The sequence below is a fragment of the Alnus glutinosa genome, chromosome 5, assembly GCF_958979055.1.
Source record: "Alnus glutinosa chromosome 5, dhAlnGlut1.1, whole genome shotgun sequence".
NCBI classification, from domain to species: domain Eukaryota; kingdom Viridiplantae; phylum Streptophyta; class Magnoliopsida; order Fagales; family Betulaceae; genus Alnus; species Alnus glutinosa.
In genome coordinates, this window is record NC_084890.1 from 3,847,090 (window position 1) to 3,869,219 (window position 22,130).

The following is a 22,130-nucleotide window of genomic DNA, read 5'->3' on the forward strand; positions in this document are numbered from 1 at the left end:
AGACGCCCGTTTGGAAGTAGATGTGCCTAATAAAATGCAGTAGTGAAAACAAATATGTTTGGATCCGGCTGCAGATTCTGGAATTTTATGAACGGCCATGATTGTTTTGGGTTCTTATTAGGGTTAAATACCCTTCTAGTACCTAAGTTTTGACAACTTTATTTTTTAGTATTTGAGTTTCAATTCGTATTGCAGTCCGCAGATGTACTTGAATTTTGAAAATAAATGAACTTAGTACCTTCGTCTATTTTTTTTGTCTAATATTTAACGGTTTGACATGTGACACAACACAAAAAATTTAAAAATTAAAATCTTTAAAAATTAATTAAAAATTAAAATTAATAAACTTGAAAAAAAAAAATTATTAAAAACTTTTAAAAAAATTAAAACAAAAAAAGGAGGGGTTACAAGGGCTGAGGAGACTGAACCAAACATCATCATTTTAAAAAGCCTGAGACTGAACCAAACGTTGGAAGTATTTTTGGTTTGAAGCCAATTTTTTGTACTCTCTTTTCTGATTTCCTCTTAACCAAACAAAAATTTTCTGGGCAACGTTCAAGATCAGAGAGAAGTTGAAAATGAAGCTGCAAAGTATTGCGACTTGCTGCAAGGCGGAGGTAAAGGTTGCAGAGATAGAAGCCTCATCTGTAAGAAACAGAGCAATCTTCCTAGGAAAAAAAAAAAGTTGCTTAATTATTTGAGAAATCTTTCAGTATTTGAGAAATTGGAATATTAGGAAAAAAAAACATCCAGTTGGCCGGGCCCAAGGAGTGCGGCAGTATGAGGAGAGGGCTGCAGGATAACTCGCCATGACCGCACCTCATCAAATTCAGGCACTGATGAACCCTAGAAACGGTGTGAAAATCCGCAGGACTCCAATCATGAAAACTTCAATAGCATGTACAAATTTATTAAGGAATTTTCATTGTAGTGCTGCTTTACGGAAAAAACCATTCACTTTTAGGGGATACGTAGCTTAAGGTTAGTTATAATATTGAAAAGTCTACCATTAATTATTTCAGTAATTATCATCCGACACTTCAATCTGTAAGGAACTTTGCAGTAAGAGTACTTGAACATTTCCTCTATTTTTATTTATTTTTTTTACGACGATTGTGCAGCGTTGAACTTATTATTATTATTTTTTCTTGTCTCAATGTCAGTTTTGAAGTTTTAAAATATAATTAAATGATTGAATTTATTTATTCCTACCAACTTAATCAGATCTAAATATGGGCCCTGATTGACAATCGCCTCTGAGCCTACCAACAGGCCCCTAATCCTTTCAAAAGCGATAAGCCTTGAGGATTTTTCATATACATTTCTTCATCAAGTACCCAATTGACATATGCGCCGATTAAAATTAACTACAAAAATGAGAACGTACTATGGGGATTGTTGCTGATTTGGTAACAGAACTAAAAGTCTCATGGCAGTCAATTCGACTTTTTGATCAAACACCTTGGCAACTAATTGGGCTTTGCATCTATCCACACTTCCACCAGGTTTTTCTTTAACTTTAGATACCCATTTGTTTCTCATCACATTATCATTATTAGGTCATGGATAGAAAGTCCAAGTCTGATTATTCATTAAAGCACTGTATTCACTGCTTATTGCAACATACCACTCCGGTTTAGCAGCAGCCTGTCGAAAAGTTAATGGTTCAAGAGGAAGATGAATCATATGAAAAGCTTGGATAGGACATCGAGTGGAGTTATAGAGTTTAAAGTATGGGATGGCTTTGGGTTAAAAAAAAAAAAATAGTGAGATTCATAATCATTTATATAGCACAATCTCACTTAGTACTTTACATTTATTTATATTCTCCACCCAATATAAGTTTTTAACAATAAAAGCTATTACAAAATCAACAATCCTTTATTCCTTTTCAGTCTATATTGGAACATAGCATTCAAGATAAACGTTTGACGTGGAGCTCGTAAGTAACATACTAGATCGTACTGTACGTCTTGAGTTTATATTCCATAAACAAAAGGTTGTAGATGCTTTATTCGGACTATCGAGGTTGTAGTTCAATAATGGACATTTCATTAACAGACCATGGCGTTGCCTCACTTGTAGACTGATCAGTGCGGGGGAAAAATGCAGGCTCTTGCGGTGATGGTAGTGTAACGGAGCCATTGTTGAGTGTGAGAAGTATTGAAGCCATGGTGGGTCTATTAGCTGGATCTTCTTGAACACATAATAAGCCAATTTGGATGCATCTAAGGACTTCATCTCGAGAATAAGAATCTCTCAAACTTGGATCCAACAATTCCAAGGGCCTATCATCCCTCCAATGCATCCAAACCTGCAACAAATTATCACCTAGTACACACAATGTCAAGCTTCTCTTCCCAGACGGGAAAAAGAAATTACAGTATCTGTTTGATACTCACATAGCTCAAGAGGTCTTCAGTACCTTCTGATTCATAAAAACTATTGTTTTTCTTGCCACTGATAATCTCTAGAATTAACACACCAAAACTATACACATCTGACTTCACAGAAAATTCTCCGTGCATTGCGTACTCTGGAGACATATACCCACTGCAAGCCAGCACCATAAATATAACTGTGCCATTTGAAAGATAAATAAAGTCCTTTTAACTATACTCTAATTGTTAGGATTGAATTCATAGCCAATTGCTTTTCCAAAATGATATAAGACACATAACATTTGTACTCACATTGATCAAACTATACACTATATATAGTTACCTATATATGTTGTTCGATTTCAGTGATCTACATTAAATTATTACTTATTTCAAAAGCTTGAGCTCGTAGGATATAGTCGATTTAATCATATAATAATTTCTAATTATAACATTCCCCCTTAATAAGTGAGACCCAATATATTGTTAAATATTTAATTAAAATGTGACGTGAATAAATGAGAGAAGATTTAAAGTAAGAACCTTTGCTCTTATTAAAATAAACAAGATAATAGAAAACGGTGTTATGTGTATAGAAAGTGCTTATTTATAGTTGAATAAGGCCAATTAGAATAAGAAATACAATCAAGTAACTAATGAAAAGTAATATAAAATTAAATCAACCTATACAATGAAATAAATCAGTAAGGCGAGGAAAATATCATATCTAATATCATGTTAAATCATCACTTATCACAAAAGCTTAAATTGATAGGAAATAAAAGATTTAATCATTTAAATATTATTCTAACAATCTATACGTTCGGATGACCAATAAATGTACTCCTTAGTTTTGATGAAGCAAAGAATAAGAAAACTTTAGAACTTACTAAGTCCCCACAACTCTACTTGTGTTTCCTTGTGTTTGTTCAATTCCAAAAATTCTTGCCATGCCAAAATCTGAAATTTTTGGATTCATATTGGCATCTCGCAATACATTGCTGGCTTTGAGATCACGATGTATAATTCTTAATCGAGAATCTTCATGAAGATATTGAATTCCTCGAGCAATTCCGCCTATTATATTGTGACGTCTTGATCAATCCAATTCTTCTTGTTTTCTTGGGTCTACAAGTTCATTACAAAAATTACTCATGCTATATGAACAAAAGATTGGATACAAATGCATATTGACTAAAAATTACTCTTATGCAATCAAAATGGCAAAGACTATTGGATATATGTTAAAGTGGACATACCATATAGAAATAGTCCAGACTTTTGTTGGGTACAAATTCATAAACGAGTATCTTTTCTTCTCCATCCAAACAAAATCCCAATAGCCTTGTTAAATTTCTGTGTTGAAGTTTGGCTACTAATACAACTTCATTCTTAAATTGTTCTTCTCCTTTCCAGAATTTCTCGATTGCCTCTTAACAGCTATTTCTTGCCCATTAGGAAGTATACCCTAAGAATGTATTTCACCCAACCTTTAGAACAGTTCACTTGGTACAATTCCTAAAATCCCAATATTAAAGCTTCTGGATTTCGAATATGTGTATGAGCTAATTAGCTGGTTATACTTACCTTGTAGACTGCACCAAATCCACCTTCACCTAACTTGTTATGATCATCTGAGAATTTGTTTGTGGCAGCCTCAATTGTAGCAAAATCAAATTGCAAGGACTCCACAGTACTTGTCATATCATTTGCATCTACAAATGTAAACAGTGGACATAAGAGATAGCACTACAAATAGCAGCGTTTGCAGACAAGAGACAAATTAAATTAAAGATCGGAATAATCATATACTTATTCTTTACCAATTTCTCCTTCGACAGCATTGTACTTTTTTCTCCTAATTAGGAAACAGCTGTAGCCCAAAATGAATAACACCACAGATCCAGCAATTGGAACAGCAATGGCAACTATCGTTGCTGTTGAGATTTTGTTTTTTCCTGCATGCATATCATGATTCAGCCACATGTGAAAACAGTACAATGGTCCTCGACCAACAAGAAGCTGTTTGTTATAGCACAAAGAACTTTCGTTATGATTCAAATTTTTACATCAAGTCTGCTCTTACTTCATCCTCTTACCCTTTTGCTAAGAGATTTTCGCTACAAGTGATCTACCAAATGGAGTTCATATAACGGCCGGTCAAGAACCTTTGATGTAAAGGTCGCGGTTGATATCGCAGAAAAAAAATAGTAAATGACTAGCTGTATTATATACACTATTATAGTTCATCATCTGCGTTAGATTGTTAATAGTAGATGTTAAAGTATTGATAAAATGATTAAATTTTTTTTTATAAGCTTAAATTTTAGAGATAAGTGGTAATTTAATATAATACCAGAGTAGACGTCATGAGTTCGAACCCTGTCAATTTAATATGGTATCAGAGTTAAAGGTCTTGAGTTTGAACCTAATTGACTCTGTCATATGCCTTCCATTTCAATTAAATATTTCACATGTTGGGATGCATCTATTAAAATGTAGTTTGAACTCACACATGAGGGCAGTGTTAAAGTATTGACAAAGTGATTAAATTTACATCTTCATATTAGCTTAAACTTTTAAGATAAGTGATAATTTAACAGCAAACACCTTATAGCCCATTTCCTTCCTAATATATAGAAAAAATTACAAAAATACACCTACATCAATTCCTCTATATTTTCTCTAAACCTTGTAGTTTAGCTATCCAATGAATTATTATATTCCTAAAAAAGCACTCTCCTTTAACGTTTTCCAATCCCTTCTTCCCCTCACGCCTTTATCTCTCTCACGGTCTCAATGAAGCTTCCGAGGATTGAATAAACAAAATCCATGAAATCCACATGCTAAATCCACAAAGTCTTCAACCCAAAAACAGAGATGGAGAATACAAGAGAGATGGATGGAGATGAGAGAGAGAGAGAGAGAAAAGGATGTCTATGGGAGAAAAGGCCCAAAAAAAAAAAAGGAGAAGAGTAAAACAAAAAAATATTATTTTAATGATATAAAGAAAAATTAAGAAAATTATTGTAAGATGTATTTAAATAAAAAAAAAATTGAAAAAGTAGTCTGATTTGATTAATTTTTTTTCATTATTTTTTTTTAAAAAAAAATAGTTAAGTATTTAGTGCTAGTAATCTTAAAACTTACAACTCAATCATTTATAATTGCGACCCACGTCGGCATGACTTTCACTTTGTACGGTTGTACCTAATTTTTCCAATAATGAGATATAAACAGGCCGTGATTCAAACCAAAGTATCTATAGAAATTATATGAGTGGAGTAAGAGATACAATTTTTACTATAAAATTTTGTACAAATTAATATGGCAATAGATAGTTGATCTTGATAATTCTTTTTCTTTTTTTGGCTTCACATTTTGATGATTAATGAAATTAAAATAATTAAGTAAAAAAAATCTAAATATTAAATTATAAATTTTTTTGACGTCAAATAATAAATGACTTTCAAGTAACACATTTTCCCTAATTTAATAAAGCTTCGTAAAGCATGCTGTCCACGTTGACATTACATCACTAAGAAGAAGAATTTAATAAAGACAGAAATTTCTTACAGTAATTTGACTCAAATTAAAATTACTAAAATTTCACATTTTTTTTTTTTAAAAAAAAAAGCATGAATTATGGTGGGTAGCCATGACCACTCCCGGAGTGGTGGCCACAGAATTGGGGGTGAGCCGGGTGGTCGTACCACCATCGAAACGCCTCAAAAGTCTACCATGAGGTGTTTCGGGAGTGATATGACCACACTTAATTGGTTCTATCTCTGGCTGGCCTGCCAACCACTACACAGTAATCACATAGTTTTTTTTTTTTTTTTTTATTTGTTTAAGTTCGAGAGAAAATAGAAAAGAAAAGGTTCATATACCCCCTCTTAAAAGTACCACCCAATCGATAAATCTCTCTCAAATTTTTAATTTGGACAATGTTCTTCCAAGGCCAGCAAAAAAAACAAGAATGACCTTATAATTTTTGCAATAAAACAAAAATACCCTTAAATATTCAAAATAAAAAACGAAAAAATTTTTAATTAAAAAATTAACTTTTTTTTTTTTTTTTTTGTAGAAAACGAAATTATTTAATTTGAAAAAAAAATCAAAAGTTTTTAATTTTTCTCTTAAATACTAAAATTTGGACACCCTTGATTTTTTGTATTTCTTTTTTAATTTTAGTATTTTTTATTTTATTAAGGGTATTTTGTTATTAGGGAACATTGTCAATTTTTTTGTAGATCGAAAAATATTGTCCAAATTGAAAGTTTTGAAGGTTAGGTAGATTTACCTAAATAGAAAATAATATAATTTTTTTTTTTTTTTTTAGAAAATATTGTAGTAAAGCTATTCCCCTATTTTTTAGAAAAATATTTATTATTATTATTTTTTTTAAAAGAAAATAGTTATTCTAATTATGAAAATAATAAATTTTTCAATGAATAAATCCTACCAAATTCGGGTTCTGTTCTGCGAAAATAATAAGAATAAAGAAGAATGAAAAGCATGGAAAAGAGTAGACCACTTCACCTTTTGATCCAGCTACGGAGCTTGGAGGTGGAGGAGCAAGTCCTGGTGCAGGCGCGGGCGCCGTGGGTTCATTGTAGAATGGGTACAATTCGTACCTAACATTACAACTAGGTAAGAGACCTCTTGCCCCTTGCCTTTCACCAAAAAATATAAGAAGGCGGTTTATAGTGAACTGAAGACAACTATTGCAGTCGGTGCTGGACAGGTCCGGTGTGCACTGTACAAGGTTGTACAGATCTTCAAATTCGGAAAATTTCACTTTCTTAACCCCAAACTTTTTAACACCGATCGGAAAGTTGGAGTAGCGTACCATGCACTCGTCGTACCAAATAATAGCAACCTTTTCGCTTGAACACTGCCTGGCGAGCGCTTGGACTGCGTTGACCACGCATCTTCGGCACATTTCAGCAGCGAGATCTCCACGGCAGAGGAAGAGACCGTAGACGGGGTTGGAGGTGGTTTCGCCGACGGAGGTGTTGTAGAATTCAATGTTGCCGGTTGCGTTGGAGGAGAGGGAAGAGAGGAGGGAGTTGAGACGGGAGGGATATACGCTATTTTGGGCGAAGGAATGGTTTGCACAGGTGTGGAAAATTTGAAATGGCTCAGCTACATGAGCGCTCAGGCTGAGGAAGCTAAGCAGGAAAAGGAACACGATGGGAAGAGAGAAGGGATTGAAGGAAGGCATTTTGATGAACCAATTTGCAGCTATGGAAGATTTTCACTTTTCAGTATTGTATTACTATGCTTTGATGAACGCGAGTATACATGGCGGTGCAGTCGCAAAGACTTGCCGTTTCGGCGAGGCGTCTGCCTGACGCAAGTCAACCAAAGGGACTGATATTTATGCATAGCGTCTGCTTGACACGCAAGTCACCCAAAAAAAAATAGGCGTTGTTTTGGCAACGCCGTGAGCAGGCCACAGTAGTAGGAGAGAGAGTTTTGGTATTTTTTATTTTATTTAAACATTTTTTAATAACAATGACATCGCAACATTTCAACTTTTTCTACTTTTTATATCGCATTAATAATTTTTTTATTATTATTCAAATAAAAAATTCATTACAATAAAAAAAATTTTCACTTTTCTATAGAAACATTTTTTACTTTATATCACATCTATCACTTTTTATAATTTAAAAATTAACAACCCATTATTCTATATGTCTGTCATTTATCAAACAACCAAACATGGCCATAATATTTATACGTACTTGTATATTATTTTATATATATATATATATATATATATATATATATACATACAATTAAGTTTGAGGTAGTTCAGCCACCGCCGAAGAGTAAAACGAGAGTGGCCAAAACCATTCATAAGAGTCTTGGGAGTAACTCGGCCACCCCACCGCCAAAGAGCAAAATGGGGGTAACCAAAACCATTCCCAAGAGTCTTGGGAGTAGCTCGACCACCCCCAAACTAGGGTCAAACCCTAAACCTTTTTTTTTTTTTTTGGGGGGGGGGGGGGGGGGGGGGGGGGGGGGAGGGGTGGCCTTGTGGGGTGGCCGAACCCCGTAGGCCAAAAACAGAGAGGATTAAAATTAATTTTTTTTTTTTTTTTTTTAGTTTTTAATTTTTATTTAGGTATAGGACACATGTCAGCTTCTTAGAAGTGTTGACGTGGAGTTTTGTCAATTTTTGGACGGAAATTTGATGAAGGTATCATCTCCGTCTGTAATACCCCATATTTTAATATATTGAATAAAATATATTAAAATATGATTTAAGACCTAGTAATATGATAAAAGAATATATATGAATATTTATGAAAATAAATGTTCATTTAGAAGTATTTATAGTTTTAATTTGATAAAAACTCAAACGGACCTTAAACTTTGGAATAACGAAAATAGGGTCAAACGAACTCCGTTTTCGTCGATTCAAAATCCAGAACGCTCGTCTCGAAGTCCTCTAACTACCCTCCGAATTTCATAATTTTTGGACTCCGTTTAATACCCGAAAACATCCGCGAAAAATTACATCTCTGAATTGGACGAAAATTCAATTATGTAATTTGTGGGCTCATTTTACTTATCCATAAACCCAGCCCATGAACCCAGCACCCAGCCGCCCAGTCCACATAACAGCCCAGACTTATGTAACCAACCCAGCAGCACACACATGTGGAGCAAAAACTTAGAGCCCAAGTGAAGCTCTCCTTCACGCATGGCTTTCTTCCTTCTTCCCGTTCATGGACTTTTAACCAAAATATCTCATCCCTCAAACTTGTTCCCCACGTTTAACCTCCAGCCCTTGATTAGTTTTTGAACAATCTTAACCATCAATACCTAACTACAAGAGACCAAAGTCAAGTTTAGAAGTAATTAGTTAGAATCCAACCAAGTAGTTCCTTGGAGATAAAAGATATCAAGCCAAATCCTATCTTGTAATCATTTCTTGAAACACCTGCAAGATTTCTGTCCGTAGATCAAAATCGGTGCTGGAATAATCTACACCTTTCAAGTCTTCTATATAAAGAGAGCATGGGTGATGGGTCTTGCACACAAAGCCGAAGCTCTCTTCTCTTCGATCCTTCTCATTCTCTGTTTTTCTCTCTGCAGGAAGTCTTCTTCTCTCTTTCTCTATGTTTTTCTTTTAGTTTCAGCAGCAGTTCTCTCTCTCTTGCTCACGGTTTGTAGCCCAGAAAAATAGAAAAGAAACAAAGTGGAAAACTAGAAAATTCTCTCCAAAGCTATCTCCTTCTTCCTTGATCATTTTTCTGCAACTCTTTTCTTTCTCTCCCTCTTTTTCAACTCTCTTGTTGTCTAACGGCTCAAACCAGAAATAAGGAAAGGAAAAGCTCTCAAAGAACCCACTGTCCCTCTCTCTCTTGAAGAACAGAGCATGAACACCCTGTTTTTTTTTCCTCTCTTAGTCCCTCTCACACACTCGGTCAGCATCCAACAAAGGAGAGGACAAAGCCAACTTATTTTAGAAAGACTCAGTAAGTTCCTTATCAAAGAAAATTGTGTGTATATGGTAATATGTAAAGATGCGTGTGCTGAATGAGGAATGTGTGTGTGAGAGTAAAATGTGTGTGTGATGCAGATGTGAGCGTGTGTGAGTGAAGGCGTGTGGGTGTAATACATGTATTTGTGTGTTTGTTAAAAGGTGGGTGTGTGTGTTTGTTAAACGTGTGAAACGTGTAGTGTGTGTATGTTTTTAATGATGGCTATATATATATATATATATATATATAATTGATTATATAAAGTATATTTTAAAAATGATATATTTTGTGATATACCTTGGTTATTATGATTTTCAAGTTAAAATATTATAATATCATAAGTTCTATTTTGACAAGGTATTTCAAGTGGCATTTTTAAATAATAAATCACGTTGTGATACCCGAATAAAAAGCAATATTTTACAAAAACACTATTATGCCGTCCAAAATTCTAAAAGTACTTTTAGGCATTAGTAACACTAATGCCGTTATTCCACCCAAATTTTATAATAAGATTAAAATAAGGATTATTTATATTGTACCGCTTGGGTACTCTTAAAATATAAAACCAATTAATTATATTAATCAAGTCACTATGTTGATTTGGTACAAAAACAGATAAGCTTTTATAATACCGTTTTACTTAAAAGGATATTGTGGATATTAATTAATAAATGCCGTAATAATGTCCGCATAAAATATGTGGTAATATAATTAACCTATTTTATGCCGTTATAATATCTAAGCGACATTAGAAATTGGGATTAGTGATTTGTAAGTCGAAAGTGATAAAATGTTCAAATAGGTTCTTAGTATTTTATACTAATATATTATCAAATGTATATAACTGTGCAGTCTTTATTCCGTGGATCTCTCTTTGTAGCAGAGAACTGTAAGTATCTCTATACTTACTGAGAACGAAGCTGGTGGATTTTTCCATGATATTGTGTTTACTGCTTTATTTATTTGTTTGCGCATGTGTTCTTACATGTTTTCTATTTTTAACTAAAATGGTTAATAACAAAGCTGGTATGCAGCGGGGGGGTGATGGCTGCCAGTGGAACCTTTGGCTTCCGTGACACTTAATTAATTAAACGGGTTATGACCTTTGGCTCATAGTCTGCTGGGACCTTTGGATTCCAGTAACAAACTAATAAATGTGAGAGTTGGCTAATACAGCTGGGGTGTTGATGGTATTACCAACTGGGACCGTTGGCTCCCGTGACACGCTAATCCGGACCGTTGGTTCCTTCACGAGATGAGTGCATAAAATTGATAATTAAGCCTTGCATTTAAAACAGTCATATTACTGTTTTATGGTTAGGTATACATTTAATATATGACTGTGATTAGCTACCACGGTTTGTATATTGCGTATATACATGACTATAAAACCATATTTGCATTATGTGGCATTTATTAGTAAATCAGCATTCATATTATTATGGGAAACAGTGGACTCACTTAGGTTGTTTTGTGTTTTTATTTCTATATATATATATATATATATATATACATTGGTGCAGGTTTATAGACAAAGATTAGAGCTCGAGTGGTCTTCAAGTTAAAGATACATAGTTTGTATTTTGTTTGTAGTCTTCTGTGTTTATAACATTTTATGTTGACAAGATTGCTAATAATTTCCATGTATTCTCTTGTGTCACTATGGACACCTGTTTCCATGTATTTGTTCTAAGTATTTTCTAATGAATGTCTAGAGGTATTTAATTTAAAAAGCTCTGATGTGTTATTTAATCCAAGTCTGTTGGATAAATTATATTCCGCTACCAATTTATAACTCTGATGTTGTAGTAATGTCACGTGAAAATCGAAATTTTCACTTACGCCTTTTTGTAAAAGGCGGGGCGTTACAGAATGGTATCAGAGCAGTTTGCTCTGAGGACCTGAAGACTTGACCTTAGAAGTTTAGAAATAACACAAGAGCTATAAGTATAAATCATTTTTCTAAAAAAATACTTTGTGTGAATTTTGATATTGTGTGATGTATGCTTATGTATGCTTCCATCCTTGATGATGTATGAATATATGCTTTTCAATATCTTGTACTATATTGGAAAACATATTAATTTGATTTGCATACTAAGTGAAAATTTTACTAAATATGAAACTACTTTTATTAAGAAATGATTTTGAAATGAGGAAAATGTTTTAAGAATAAACTTTCCACATTTATTCCCTTGATTGCTTAACAAAAATAATGTTTTGATGCTATAAAAACATCTTAAAAAGTTTGTGAAAATAACAAATACATGCATATTTGTATTTTTGTTAAAAATAAAAAAAATAAAAAAAAATTTGTATCTGGATGAAAAATACTCTTTTATGCACTACTAATATGGTTCAAAAAGATTTTGAAATAGAGTTTTATGAAAACAAAGGAGTTAATATGAAGAAGCTTTTAAAATATATATATATATATGGCACATAGAACCACTTTTGATTTCATTTATAAAAAAAAAAATGTCATCAATTTCTCGTATATGACCTTGAGTTTAAAATCTATTATTTTATAAATATTGAATGGATATTGTGAGTTTATTTGATCTATCTACAAAGCTCATAGATAGATGATGGTATTGACATTTGATAAGCATTAATGTAGAGTAAACATTCTGTTATCAAGGTTTAATAGATTTAGATGTCTTAGTGCAGAGATCTCTCACCCTAATGACGATCCGAGTATAAGATGGATAAGACACTTGAGGTATGTGAATAGAAGTAATTTCATGATTATGATAATTTGATATCTAGTATTATTTTGAGGTATAGTCATGAAATGCTTTTTGGAGATATAGAATTCAAATGCTCAATACTTTGACAGAACTTATGGATATTAAGTTGGTAAATTTATTAAGCACTTTGCTAATAATTTTGTGTTTTGGAGATAATATTTTCTCGTGACCATAATAAGGATAACCTAAGAATCAAAAGATAATTTTGAGGCTTTGAGGTCTATCCGATTAACCCTAGAATGTAAGAAAAGATATGTTGTGACTAATGAGTATCTATTATTCCAAATCTGTTATCTTTTGAAGATAGGTGTATATATTGTAGATTGCTGATTTATCTATGTTTGAGGAAGTTAGTTGATCAAATGATTTGATGATATTTGGAGAGATTATCTTCCTATGCATCTGATGGATTTTGGAAAAGATGATCTATTGATGAATCGTTGAGGTTTTTAAGAGCTTAAGTTAAGAATTAAATATGTGATTTATTTGTTCTCTTAGAAACCCTTGCTTGATGGACATACATGTTAATTATTAGAGTAGCGCAGCGGAAGCATGGTGGGTTGCATTATTAAATTAGATTGATATTTGGGATCTAATCTAATGACTTTCGAGGATAATAATATTTATGTAGGGATAATGAGAAGATCATGGTACTATATAAAGAAATAAGGAAATAGAGGTTTGAGGGATTATGATGATTTTATAAGACCATATTATTTCCTCTCACATCTTTGATAAGATTGTTTATATGTGATTTGGGTAATGCAATGAACTCACAAAGGAGGCCGCAATACTTTGAGGTATGGATTATTGATCATTCAGGTATTTTAGATTTACATTGCTAAAGTTTTGATAAAAATCATAGTATATGATACCCAAGAGGATATTTGGATCCGCGGATTTTGAAGTCATACAGGCAATGGGTTGCTGATTTAAATTTTGAGATAGAAATTTTGTGATAATTAAGGAGTTAATCATTTGAAGAGATATTGATATCCAAGCCTTTCCTTTTGAGGTATAGATTGATATACGTGGCATATGATTTGCTTTGAGTCCTTAGTCCTACGGGATAGTAAGATGATAGGTCTCATTTTATAACTGACATTGTTTTTCTTTCCTATCACTTTAATGGTCGATTGGTTATCCTTGCCACTGTGTTTGTTTGATTGACTAATTGAATGTTCTTCGCCACAATTGAACAACGATGACAAGGAGAACAACGTCGACAAAGGCATGTAACGTTCGGAACCAAGAAGGATTTTTCACACCATTGTTGGATAATGGAAACCCTTACGTCTTGATAAGCCGCGCCTTGAAAAGAGTGATCTTGACTTAATCGTCGCAAACACAAACCAATGGGTTAAAGACTAGCCTAAAGAATCATCAAAAGGAAGCAATGGTCAGCAAAATCAAAATCACACATCCTTAATGAGAATACCTACGCTCACACCAAGAAGACCAAGAGTTGATACAACGCAAGATTGCTATGGGTAAGTATACAAGGTAAGTTCATAAACCATCTTGGTTATATTTAAAATTGAGTAGAGCTAGTACTCAACTTTTTGGATTAAGAATTTATATTCTTAAGAAGTACAGTATTAGCATGATAGCCTTATTCATATAGGGTTAGTACTCACCAAGACTAATATATATATATATATTGAGCTAAAGTTGGTTTAATTTTGAAACTCTTGATTCCCCAGTTTTAGTTATGATAAGCTTGAGGATGAGTTAGCATTTATTCTGATGATTTTAAATTGATGCTTAGCCGTACTGATGAGTTTAAGTTGCTTTGGCTACTGAGATGTGATATGATATTTATGAATTTTAGCCAAATGAATTGGGAAGGTGATATTTTAGATAATCTGAGATAGATTTTAATTGAGGATATGCAAATTGACTTTTGATGGGCTAAACTTGAGGATTTTCAAAGATTAAATATTGTATTCGCCAAATATTGGAGACTTGATGATGAGTTGATATTATTGAAGTAATCTTTAATTTCAAAGTTATGAGATATGATTCGAGTCACTGAAAGGATTTTGATGACCTTGTAGAAAAGGACTTAAGTGTTTGATATTGGAAAACAATACATGAAAATAAATCCATTCTTGAAGTTCATTCGGATAGAAATTTTGTTTATGGATTTATATTTTGGAATCATGATAGAATGATTATGACAACACGGAGACTAGGTTATGATATACCGCTAATATCGATGCCCAGTTGAAATTTAGGAAAGTGAGAAATGCTACGTGGTAGATGAAGGAAGATTGTTTCTAAATCAGGTAACTGATTTTGATGTTTGATGTGATACCTTATTGGTTTTGGAATGACTGATTCCTTGAATTGTCTGTTAAGTGAATGTTTGTTTACTAGCTGATCCATATCGAGGTTAAACCTTGCAATGGAATGCAAGGAGGGTGTTTAAATTATAAATTGAGGTCTATGGACTAATTTGAAGATAGAATTAAGAGACATTATTTTCTTCCACCCTTTTTTTTTTGTGGATAAAGAGGAGCAAGAATTAATTGAATAAGGGTTATTTGTGGCCTTACACTCCAGTTAAGGATATTATGAATTTTAAAGATAGTTGTGATTGCATAGATCAAAATACTTATGGACTAATACAATCTGAGTTCGAGATAAACTTAGTGATGTATGACAATTTGATTCATCGGACAAAAAGAGAAATACCTTAGTTTCCCTCTAAACCGCACTTGAGAATGATTGAGGTAAGTGATGCCTTGATTCGAAATTTTTGCTTAGCGTGATCTATTATCATGATATGATATATGTTTTTAGGTTCGAAGAATTAAGGGCTAATTCTTATTTGAGGAATAACTAAAGGACGAACCTTTAAACAAGACGTTGGACTTTGAATAAGATTCTTCCCTAGGATTGGGAGCTGGAATTTCAATAACGTAAGATGAAATTTTAACAATAAGAGATGAGATTCTAGCATATTACTTGAGATATTTGGAAATACAATGATCTGATCAGGTACTACTAATACGGACAAACAAAGTAGATGGAGGTCTACGATAAGAGCAGACCTTTACGTTGAAGCAGAGAAATGGAAATGATGTGGATGGTGAAGGTCAGATAGAAGATCATATAAGGTAAGGTATTATGGCAAGATGATAGAAATATGCACTATTTTTCTTTCCTTAGAATACTTTTAAGTGGTGATAGTTAGAGTAATTCATATTCAACAATTAAGTTTTCTGTCTTAAAATCTGACCCTTGACTTTAGATTTAGAAATCTAAATCTTCGTTAAGGAAAACTTTACAGTTTTCGAATTTCGAGGACGAAATTCTGTTAAGGGGGGAGGGATGTAATACCCCATATTTTAATATATTGAATAAAATATATTAAAATATGATTTAAGACCTAGTAATATGATAAAAGAATATATATGAATATTTATGAAAATAAATGTTCATTTAGAAGCATTTATAGTTTTAATTTGATAAAAACTCAAACGGACCTTAAACTTTGGAATAACGAAAATAGGGTCAAACAAACTCCGTTTTCGTCGATTCAAAATCCAGAACGCACGTCTCGAAGTCCTCTAACTACCCTCCGAATTTCATAATTTTTGGACTCCGTTTAATACCCGAAAACATCCGCGAAAAATTACATCTCTGAATTGGACGAAAATTCAATTATGTAATTTGTGGGCTCATTTTACTTATCCATAAACCCAGCCCATGAACCCAGCACCCAGCCGCCCAGTCCACATAACAGCCCAGACTTATGTAACCAACCCAGCAGCACACACATGTGGAGCAAAAACTTAGAGCCCAAATGAAGCTCTCCTTCACGCATGGCTTTCTTCCTTCTTCCCGTTCATGGACTTTTAACCAAAATATCTCATCCCTCAAACTTGTTCCCCACGTTTAACCTCCAGCCCTTGATTAGTTTTTGAACAATCTTAACCATCAATACCTAACTACAAGAGACCAAAGTCAAGTTTAGAAGTAATTAGTTAGAATCCAACCAAGTAGTTCCTTGGAGATAAAAGATATCAAGCCAAATCCTATCTTGTAATCATTTCTTGAAACACCTGCAAGATTTCTGTCCGTAGATCAAAATCGGTGCTGGAATAATCTACACCTTTCAAGTCTTCTATATAAAGAGAGCATGGGTGATGGGTCTTGCACACAAAGCCGAAGCTCTCTTCTCTTCGATCCTTCTCATTCTCTGTTTTTCTCTCTGCAGGAAGTCTTCTTCTCTCTTTCTCTATGTTTTTCTTTTAATTTCAGCAGCAGTTCTCTCTCTCTTGCTCACGGTTTGTAGCCCAGAAAAATAGAAAAGAAACAAAGTGGAAAACTAGAAAATTCTCTCCAAAGCTATCTCCTTCTTCCTTGATCATTTTTCTGCAACTCTTTTCTTTCTCTCCCTCTTTTTCAACTCTCTTGTTGTCTAACGGCTCAAACCAGAAATAAGGAAAGGAAAAGCTCTCAAAGAACCCACTGTCCCTCTCTCTCTTGAAGAACAGAGCATGAACACCCTGTTTTTTTTTCCTCTCTTAGTCCCTCTCACACACTCGGTCAGCATCCAACAAAGGAGAGGACAAAGCCAACTTATTTTAGAAAGACTCAGTAAGTTCCTTATCAAAGAAAATTGTGTGTATATGGTAATATGTAAAGATGCGTGTGCTGAATGGGGAATGTGTGTGTGATGCAGATGTGAGCGTGTGTGAGTGAAGGCGTGTGGGTGTAATACATGTATTTGTGTGTTTGTTAAAAGGTGGGTGTGTGTGTTTGTTAAACGTGTGAAACGTGTAGTGTGTGTATGTTTTTAATGATGGCTATATATATATATATATAATTGATTATATAAAGTATATTTTAAAAATGATATATTTTGTGATATACCTTGGTTATTATGATTTTCAAGTTAAAATATTATAATATCATAAGTTCTATTTTGACAAGGTATTTCAAGTGGCATTTTTAAATAATAAATCACGTTGTGATACCCGAATAAAAAGCAATATTTTACAAAAACACTATTATGCCGTCCAAAATTCTAAAAGTACTTTTAGGCATTAGTAACACTAATGCCGTTATTCCACCCAAATTTTATAATAAGATTAAAATAAGGATTATTTATATTGTACCGCTTGGGTACTCTTAAAATATAAAACCAATTAATTATATTAATCGAGTCACTATGTTGATTTGGTACAAAAACAGATAAGCTTTTATAATACCGTTTTACTTAAAAGGATATTGTGGATATTAATTAATAAATGCCGTAATAATGTCCGCATAAAATATGTGGTAATATAATTAACCTATTTTATGCCGTTATAATATCTAAGCGACATTAGAAATTGGGATTAGTGATTTGTAAGTCGAAAGTGATAAAATGTTCAAATAGGTTCTTAGTATTTTATACTAATATATTATCAAATGTATATAACTGTGCAGTCTTTATTCCGTGGATCTCTCTTTGTAGCAGAGAACTGTAAGTATCTCTATACTTACTGAGAACGAAGCTGGTGGATTTTTCCATGATATTGTGTTTACTGCTTTATTTATTTGTTTGCGCATGTGTTCTTACATGTTTTCTATTTTTAACTAAAATGGTTAATAACAAAGCTGGTATGCAGCGGGGGGGTGATGGCTGCCAGTGGAACCTTTGGCTTCCGTGACACTTAATTAATTAAACGGGTTATGACCTTTGGCTCATAGTCTGCTGGGACCTTTGGATTCCAGTAACAAACTAATAAATGTGAGAGTTGGCTAATACAGCTGGGGTGTTGATGGTATTACCAACTGGGACCGTTGGCTCCCGTGACACGCTAATCCGGACCGTTGGTTCCTTCACGAGATGAGTGCATAAAATTGATAATTAAGCCTTGCATTTAAAACAGTCATATTACTGTTTTATGGTTAGGTATACATTTAATATATGACTGTGATTAGCTACCACGGTTTGTATATTGCGTATATACATGACTATAAAACCATATTTGCATTATGTGGCATTTATTAGTAAATCAGCATTCATATTATTATGGGAAACAGTGGACTTACTTAGGTTGTTTTGTGTTTTTATTTCTATATATATATATATATATATATATACATTGGTGCAGGTTTATAGACAAAGATTAGAGCTCGAGTGGTCTTCAAGTTAAAGATACATAGTTTGTATTTTGTTTGTAGTCTTCTGTGTTTATAACATTTTATGTTGACAAGATTGCTAATAATTTCCATATATTCTCTTGTGTCACTATGGACACCTGTTTCCATGTATTTGTTCTAAGTATTTTCTAATGAATGTCTAGAGGTATTTAATTTAAAAAGCTCTGATGTGTTATTTAATCCAAGTCTGTTGGATAAATTATATTCCGCTACCAATTTATAACTCTGATGTTGTAGTAATGTCACGTGAAAATCGAAATTTTCACTTACGCCTTTTTGTAAAAGGCGGGGCGTTACACCGTCTTTAGTAGGAGTGAGCAAAAAAACGCAATACCCACCCCAGTGACCCCACCCCACTCCGCCCCATCTAGTAGGAAAACCGCACCCATGGTGCAGGCCATGGGCCTATATTTGGATCCCCCGCACGGTGCGGGCTGTCGAGGGGGGGTGATAATTGCTTAAAAGTGCATATTTTTCCTATTAAAATAAGCATTGTCATATTATGTTTTATTCTAATTCTTGCATTTTATAGTTAATTGTAGAATATTGTTTAATTATTAAAGTTGAGCTTAAATTGGTATTAATGTAATGAATTGTTATTTTGCAGAAGACCACAAGAAAAGACGATAAATAAAAGGAAAAGAAGAAAAAAAAATAATAAATGGAATGGAGATGGACATGCGTGGGACCAAGGAAATAAAAGAAGAAATGAAGAAAGGAAATCAAAGAAATAAAAGATGAATTTCTTTCCAAAAGAGAATGCAGTACCAAAGATATTATTTCCTTTCCACACTTGGGTTGCGGTACAATTAACGCAAGAAATTTGAATTCTTTCCAGATTAGAAGCACCGAAAAGACCTAGCAAGCTCTATAAATACCATGTTTTGCTCTTGCAAAAGGGAGAAGGAAGAGAAGAGCGAAGGAGCACAGAATAGCATAGAGGCGCAGAGTTTGAATTTTTATTTTCTTTGTTTTTAATTTATGTTTAGTACTTTGATTATAGAATTTATTTTCATAAACATGAGTGGTTAAAGCTCTAGCTAGGATTAGAGGTGAAGCCTAGTATTTTTATTATGTGTTCTTGAGACCATGTTGTTTGTTCTTCATAGATGAATGATTAAATTTTAGGGATGATTTTTATTTGAGAGTAATTTACTGGGACAAGTTTATTTTGGTTCCTTATGATTTTTATTTATATCAAATGCTTACTTTGTTTGATTTGATATAATTCGAAAATATATGAAATGCTTAATTTATTGTTTCATGTTTTTTTGAAATCAAATTCTCAATCAATCCATGTTTGATCTATTTTATATTGTTTTTATATCTCATGAATACGTAATAAAATACTAGGTGGATCATTGAAACCCTAGTCTTTTCTAATATTATCTTCCAAATCAAATTTATTTATTTTAGTTTCATACTTTACTTTTTAATTTAAATTATATTCCTCTGCTCTCCTTTCGAGTGGAAACCAAAAGCAAAATTTCTATTTTTTTATTTATTTTTCTTTTCTGCATAATAATAAAAATTATTCTTTCGTGTCTAATCATTCCTTGTGGATCGACCTCGGACTTACCGTGATTTATTACTTGCGAAAACCTACACTTGAGTTTGCACCATTTGTGGTCCAACAGGGTGCATTTGAAAAGAGCCGGGGACCCGCCCTGCACAACCCTTACCAGCATAAATTATATATATAATTAAAAAAAACCCTACCCCCTTCTTTAACCCTAGCGCGCCGGAGCCGCAGCCGCAGCCACAGCCACACCCCCCTTTTCATGTTTCTCTTCTTTTCTTCCTTTTCTAGCTCTTCATCTTCATCTTCCTCTTCTCTTCATCTTCCTCATCTCTTCATCTTTGTTACTAACGAAGGAGGACGGTGGAATGGAAGAGGACTGGAGCCTAGAGAATTAGCGAAAAGAAGAACCGAAGTTGAAACGGTGAAACCTAAAAGGAAAAGAAGAAAAGAGGAAGATGAAGAGCCGAAGACTAGTAGATCACGTGTCGCATGTAGGTTGTAGTAATTTTTAAAGTGTGATACAGCTATTAGTCATTACACTTAGGGTTGGCAATTCGGGTTTGCGGGTCAGGTTCGTATCGACCCGACTGACCCGATTACACATTCGGGTTCAACACAAACCCGACCTGATTATTAATCGGGTCAAAACTTGTAACTCGGACACGACCCAATTGTGAACCGGGTTACACGACACGAACCCGTGAACCCGTGCCCACCCCACAACCCCAGTCCCCAAATCCCAATCCGCACTGCAATCACAAGAGAAAAGAACCAAAGTTACCAAACAACACAATCCGGCCATGGTTTCCAAGCCCAGATCGCACGAGAAACCGTGTTCACAGCCAACAAGCGCCAAATCTAGGGATCCCAAGTTTTCCAAACCCAGATCGCACGACGAACCATGTTCACAGCACTGAGCGTTTGAACCGTTGATTCGCTGAACCTCAGACCGAGTCAGACGGTGTGAAGACGTGAGTACATCCGATCCGAAGGTGAAGCTATGCGGCTGTACGGCTGTGCCTATGAAGAGTCAAGACAATGAAGTGAAAAGAAAAGTGATGGTGGAAGACTGAAAGGGTGAAACTTGAAAGGAGCCAAGGAGGGGAGGCGTGCGGCGTGAAGATGGTGAAGTGAAAAAGCAAAGTGATGCGGGTAAAGTGATCTGGGTAGGGTTTTGGCGTTTTGCCTTGGACGGTTGGACCAAAAGTGACATTTGACAAAAAAAAAAAAAAAAAAACATAACAATCGAGTCATAATCGTGTCTGGCGGGTCAACCCGCGACCCGATTATGACCCGAACCCGATAAAGCTAAACTCAAACCCTGTTTTTTCGTGTCGGGTTCGCGGGTCGTGTCAAAAATTGCTAAGCCTAATTACACTCCTTACTCCAAACAGTGCGTTTAGCCTAAATACTCATACAGTACGTTTAGCCTAAATACTAAAAACGCAACTGTCTAGAAAAAATCATAACTTCATCTTCCCTTTTCTTCCCCTACGCCACACAGCGGCACAGCCCACAGCCTTGATCAATCATTCCCATCTTCACTGGCTTTACCGGTCCAATGGCCTATGGGTAAACAAAACATGACCAAGTAGTCCTACTGATACACAGGATGAGGAGGTGAGTCCAAGAATGTCTAATTTTCTTTATGGCAATCCTCTTGCAAGAATATTCTTCTTCTTGTTGTTGTTGTGGGTTCCTCTTATACGCAACATATACTGAAAAGAATTATCACTGCTTGTGTATGTTTGGTATTAAATCTGGCTTTGATTTGATTTTTCTCATGTTTTGGCCTAATTCGGGGATACCC

The 22,130-nt window shown here is 34.1% G+C and overlaps 2 long non-coding RNA genes and 1 pseudogene across 2 annotated transcripts; 2 read left to right on the plus strand and 1 right to left on the minus strand.

Annotated features, from left to right (window-relative positions):
• Window positions 1–1,973: 1,973 nt before the first annotated feature.
• Window positions 1,974–7,632, minus strand: LOC133867963 (cysteine-rich receptor-like protein kinase 10; annotated as a pseudogene).
• A 1,790-nt stretch (window positions 7,633–9,422) lies between these two features.
• Window positions 9,423–11,565, plus strand: LOC133867966 (uncharacterized). The gene is made up of 3 exons (XR_009900250.1): window positions 9,423–9,877; window positions 10,739–10,775; window positions 11,410–11,565. It is a non-coding gene; the product is annotated as an uncharacterized LOC133867966 (long non-coding RNA).
• Window positions 11,566–16,811: 5,246 nt separating this feature from the next.
• Window positions 16,812–18,865, plus strand: LOC133867967 (uncharacterized). Its single transcript, XR_009900251.1, has 3 exons — window positions 16,812–17,244; window positions 18,079–18,115; window positions 18,750–18,865. It is a non-coding gene; the product is annotated as an uncharacterized LOC133867967 (long non-coding RNA).
• Window positions 18,866–22,130: the final 3,265 nt, after the last annotated feature.